The sequence below is a fragment of the Lonchura striata genome, chromosome 33 (assembly GCF_050655825.1).
Source record: "Lonchura striata isolate lonStrDom1 chromosome 33, ASM5065582v1, whole genome shotgun sequence".
In the NCBI taxonomy this organism is placed as follows: Eukaryota; Metazoa; Chordata; class Aves; order Passeriformes; family Estrildidae; genus Lonchura; species Lonchura striata.
The window spans coordinates 3,262,501-3,268,352 of record NC_140735.1 but is presented as its reverse complement, the minus strand read 5'-3'; positions in this window follow the sequence as shown (position 1 = coordinate 3,268,352).

Sequence of the window (5,852 nt, the reverse complement as noted above, 5' to 3'; positions counted from 1 at the left end):
CCCCCCCCTCGCGCCCGCCCCCCCCACCCCCACCAGGCAAAAAAAGGTAAAGCCGGCCATTGAGAAACGCTCTACTACCCGGGTATGGGGAAATACCTCTTGCCATGGCCCCGGAATAGACTTTTCCTCCGGGCGCCGGGGTAGACCCGTTGTCCGGCCCCCCGGGCTACACCTGGTATCCCGGAGCCGGGGTAGACCTTGTACCCGGCGGCCGGGGTAGACCTGGTATCCCGGAGACGGGGTAGACCTTGTACCCGGCGGCCGGGGTAGACCTGGTATCCCGGAGACGGGGTAGACCTTGTACCCGGCGGCCGGGGTAGACCTGGTATCCAGGAGACGGGGTAGACCTTGTACCCGGCGGCCGGGGTAGACCTGGTATCCAGGAGACGGGGTATACCTTGTACCCGGCGGCCGGGGTAGACCTGGTATCCCGGAGACGGGGTAGACCTTGTACCCGGCGGCCGGGGTAGACCTGGTATCCCGGAGCCGGGGTAGACCTTGTACCCGGCGGCCGGGGTAGACCTGGTATCCCGGAGACGGGGTAGACCTTGTACCCGGCGGCCGGGGTAGACCTGGTATCCAGGAGCCGGGGTAGACCTTGTACCCGGCGGCCGGGGTAGACCTGGTATCCCGGAGCCGGGGTAGACCTTGTACCCGGCGGCCGGGGTAGACCTGGTATCCCGGAGCCGGGGTAGACCTGGTACCCGGCGGCCGGGGTAGACCTGGTATCCCGGAGACGGGGTAGACCTTGTACCCGGCGGCCGGGGTAGACCTGGTATCCAGGAGCCGGGGTAGACCTTGTACCCGGCGGCCGGGGTAGACCTGGTATCCAGGAGCCGGGGTAGACCTTGTACCCGGCGGCCGGGGTAGACCTGGTATCCCGGAGACGGGGTAGACCTTGTACCCGGCGGCCGGGGTAGACCTGGTATCCCGGAGCCGGGGTAGACCTTGTACCCGGCGGCCGGGGTAGACCTGGTATCCAGGAGCCGGGGTAGACCTGGTACCCGGCGGCCGGGGTAGACCTGGTATCCCGGAGACGGGGTAGACCTTGTACCCGGCGGCCGGGGTAGACCTGGTATCCCGGAGACGGGGTAGACCTTGTACCCGGCGGCCGGGGTAGACCTGGTATCCAGGAGCCGGGGTAGACCTTGTACCCGGCGGCCGGGGTAGACCTGGTATCCAGGAGACGTGGTATACCTTGTACCCGGCGGCCGGGGTAGACCTGGTATCCCGGAGACGGGGTAGACCTTGTACCCGGCGGCCGGGGTAGACCTGGTATCCAGGAGCCGGGGTAGACCTTGTACCCGGCGGCCGGGGTAGACCTGGTATCCAGGAGCCGGGGTAGACCTTGTACCCGGCGGCCGGGGTAGACCTGGTATCCAGGAGACGGGGTAGACCTTGTACCCGGCGGCCGGGGTAGACCTGGTATCCAGGAGCCGGGGTAGACCTTGTACCCGGCGGCCGGGGTAGACCTGGTATCCCGGAGACGGGGTAGACCTTGTACCCGGCGGCCGGGGTAGACCTGGTATCCCGGAGCCGGGGTAGACCTGGTACCCGGCGGCCGGGGTAGACCTGGTATCCCGGAGACGGGGTAGACCTTGTACCCGGCGGCCGGGGTAGACCTGGTATCCAGGAGCCGGGGTAGACCTTGTACCCGGCGGCCGGGGTAGACCTGGTATCCCGGAGACGGGGTAGACCTTGTACCCGGCGGCCGGGGTAGACCTGGTATCCAGGAGCCGGGGTAGACCTTGTACCCGGCGGCCGGGGTAGACCTGGTATCCCGGAGACGGGGTAGACCTTGTACCCGGCGGCCGGGGTAGACCTGGTATCCCGGAGACGGGGTAGACCTTGTACCCGGCGGCCGGGGTAGACCTGGTATCCAGGAGCCGGGGTAGACCTTGTACCCGGCGGCCGGGGTAGACCTGGTATCCAGGAGACGTGGTATACCTTGTACCCGGCGGCCGGGGTAGACCTTGTACCCGGCGGCCGGGGTAGACCTGGTATCCCGGAGACGGGGTAGACCTTGTACCCGGCGGCCGGGGTAGACCTGGTATCCCGGAGACGGGGTAGACCTTGTACCCGGCGGCCGGGGTAGACCTGGTATCCCGGAGACGGGGTAGACCTTGTACCCGGCGGCCGGGGTAGACCTGGTATCCCGGAGCCGGGGTAGACCTTGTACCCGGCGGCCGGGGTAGACCTGGTATCCCGGAGCCGGGGTAGACCTTGTACCCGGCGGCCGGGGTAGACCTGGTATCCCGGAGACGGGGTAGACCTTGTACCCGGCGGCCGGGGTAGACCTGGTATCCAGGAGCCGGGGTAGACCTTGTACCCGGCGGCCGGGGTAGACCTGGTATCCAGGAGCCGGGGTAGACCTTGTACCCGGCGGCCGGGGTAGACCTGGTATCCAGGAGCCGGGGTAGACCTTGTACCCGGCGGCCGGGGTAGACCTGGTATCCCGGAGCCGGGGTAGACCTGGTACCCGGCGGCCGGGGTAGACCTGGTATCCCGGAGCCGGGGTAGACCTGGTACCCGGCGGCCGGGGTAGACCTGGTATCCCGGAGACGGGGTAGACCTTGTACCCGGCGGCCGGGGTAGACCTGGTATCCAGGAGCCGGGGTAGACCTTGTACCCGGCGGCCGGGGTAGACCTGGTATCCAGGAGACGTGGTATACCTTGTACCCGGCGGCCGGGGTAGACCTGGTATCCCGGCGCCGGGGTAGACCTTGTACCCGGCGGCCGGGGTAGACCTGGTATCCAGGAGCCGGGGTAGACCTTGTACCCGGCGGCCGGGGTAGACCTGGTATCCAGGAGCCGGGGTAGACCTTGTACCCGGCGGCCGGGGTAGACCTGGTATCCAGGAGCCGGGGTAGACCTTGTACCCGGCGGCCGGGGTAGACCTGGTATCCAGGAGCCGGGGTAGACCTTGTACCCGGCGGCCGGGGTAGACCTGGTATCCCGGAGACGGGGTAGACCTTGTACCCGGCGGCCGGGGTAGACCTGGTATCCCGGAGACGGGGTAGACCTTGTACCCGGCGGCCGGGGTAGACCTGGTATCCAGGAGCCGGGGTAGACCTTGTACCCGGCGGCCGGGGTAGACCTGGTATCCAGGAGCCGGGGTAGACCTTGTACCCGGCGGCCGGGGTAGACCTGGTATCCCGGAGCCGGGGTAGACCTTGTACCCGGCGGCCGGGGTAGACCTGGTATCCCGGAGCCGGGGTAGACCTTGTACCCGGCGGCCGGGGTAGACCTGGTATCCCGGAGAGGGGTAGACCTTGTACCCGGCGGCCGGGGTAGACCTGGTATCCAGGAGACGGGGTAGACCTTGTACCCGGCGGCCGGGGTAGACCTGGTATCCAGGAGACGGGGTATACCTTGTACCCGGCGGCCGGGGTAGACCTGGTATCCCGGAGACGGGGTAGACCTTGTACCCGGCGGCCGGGGTAGACCTGGTATCCCGGAGCCGGGGTAGACCTTGTACCCGGCGGCCGGGGTAGACCTGGTATCCAGGAGACGGGGTAGACCTTGTACCCGGCGGCCGGGGTAGACCTGGTATCCCGGAGACGGGGTAGACCTTGTACCCGGCGGCCGGGGTAGACCTGGTATCCAGGAGCCGGGGTAGACCTTGTACCCGGCGGCCGGGGTAGACCTGGTATCCCGCAGCCGGGGTAGACCTTGTACCCGGCGGCCGGGGTAGACCTGGTATCCCGGAGCCGGGGTAGACCTGGTACCCGGCGGCCGGGGTAGACCTGGTATCCCGGAGACGGGGTAGACCTTGTACCCGGCGGCCGGGGTAGACCTGGTATCCAGGAGCCGGGGTAGACCTTGTACCCGGCGGCCGGGGTAGACCTGGTATCCAGGAGCCGGGGTAGACCTTGTACCCGGCGGCCGGGGTAGACCTGGTATCCAGGAGCCGGGGTAGACCTTGTACCCGGCGGCCGGGGTAGACCTGGTATCCCGGAGCCGGGGTAGACCTTGTACCCGGCGGCCGGGGTAGACCTGGTATCCCGGAGACGGGGTAGACCTTGTACCCGGCGGCCGGGGTAGACCTGGTATCCAGGAGCCGGGGTAGACCTTGTACCCGGCGGCCGGGGTAGACCTGGTATCCAGGAGACGTGGTATACCTTGTACCCGGCGGCCGGGGTAGACCTTGTACCCGGCGGCCGGGGTAGACCTGGTATCCCGGAGACGGGGTAGACCTTGTACCCGGCGGCCGGGGTAGACCTGGTATCCCGGAGACGGGGTAGACCTTGTACCCGGCGGCCGGGGTAGACCTGGTATCCCGGAGCCGGGGTAGACCTTGTACCCGGCGGCCGGGGTAGACCTGGTATCCCGGAGCCGGGGTAGACCTTGTACCCGGCGGCCGGGGTAGACCTGGTATCCCGGAGCCGGGGTAGACCTTGTACCCGGCGGCCGGGGTAGACCTGGTATCCCGGAGCCGGGGTAGACCTTGTACCCGGCGGCCGGGGTAGACCTGGTATCCAGGAGCCGGGGTAGACCTTGTACCCGGCGGCCGGGGTAGACCTGGTATCCAGGAGCCGGGGTAGACCTTGTACCCGGCGGCCGGGGTAGACCTGGTATCCAGGAGACGGGGTAGACCTTGTACCCGGCGGCCGGGGTAGACCTGGTATCCCGGAGACGGGGTAGACCTTGTACCCGGCGGCCGGGGTAGACCTGGTATCCCGGAGCCGGGGTAGACCTGGTCTCCGTCCGCCCGGGTAGACCTGGTGTCGCGGCCGCCTGCGGAAGTTCACCAAGGGGTCGCTGTTCCAGGCTGCCTCCGGCTATGTCGACGTAGCGGTCGGCCTGCGCTGGCGCACCCTCCCGGTCGACTTCCACTCGTCTCCTTGGAGGCGTCGGCGGCCTTGGACTTATCTTTCCGTATATTGGGAGCGAGGTGACGGGCCGCGTCCCCGCAGGTTTCCAGGGTGCCTGCGTCGCAAGGCGGAGGATAGGGCGGCCGCGCCGCGCGGTCGTCGGGGCAGAGCGAGTGCCGCCTAGGCCGGGTGAGCCGCGTGGCTTGGTCCCGGTTCCCGTCCTGCCCAGGGCGCTCTTTCGGGGGGAGAGCTGCCCGAGAAGCCAGAGAGAAGAGAATGGGCAGTGTGAAGGGCCACCAGAGAGAGAGCCGAGAGCCGAGAGAGACGGCCCGAAAGACCGTGTCGAGAAGCCGCTCGCTGGCCGCAGCGAGGCGGTGAGAAGCCCCGCGTGTGTGTTGCTCCGCTCCGGTCGGCTGCCGTGCCGGCCCGGTTGAAGGGGGGGCGGCCCCCCTGGGACGATCGGTGGCAGGTGAGGCGGCGGCGCCTCGTCCCTTTTCCGCCTGGCCTTAAGCCGGGGCCCGCTCCGGCAGGCATTTTTCCGGCAGCCGGTCCGGTGGCAGTGGCCGGCAGCCGGGGGTCGACGCGGCCGGGCTTTTTTTTTCCCCGGCCCTCGCCCGAGAGCCTCCTCCCCGAGCAAGGCCCGGCCAGCCCGCCGCGGTGGCGGCGCCCGGTTCCCCCGCTCCCGACCTGTTTGCCAGCGTGTCCGTGTCGGAAGGGCAGCGGTGGGGCACGCGGCCTGGCCTCGGCATTCGCCGCGTGGCCGGAGGGGCTCGGTGACGGCGGTCGCCCGATGAGCCGTGGAGCCGGGGTGGCGGCACCCCGTCCCACCGGCGCGTGCTGTTGAAGTCACCCCCTTCCTCGGCCTTAAGCCGGGGACCCGCCTTGCGGGCGGGCTGTTTTTTTCGCGGGCAGAGAGGGGCCGGCCGCGGTGGCCGGCCCGCCCTAGCACGGACCGAAGCCCCCGGCAGAGAGCAACCCCCGGAAGGTCGCGGGCGAGGCGGCGGCGCCTCGCCCTTCCTCGGTCGTGGCGACCGAGCC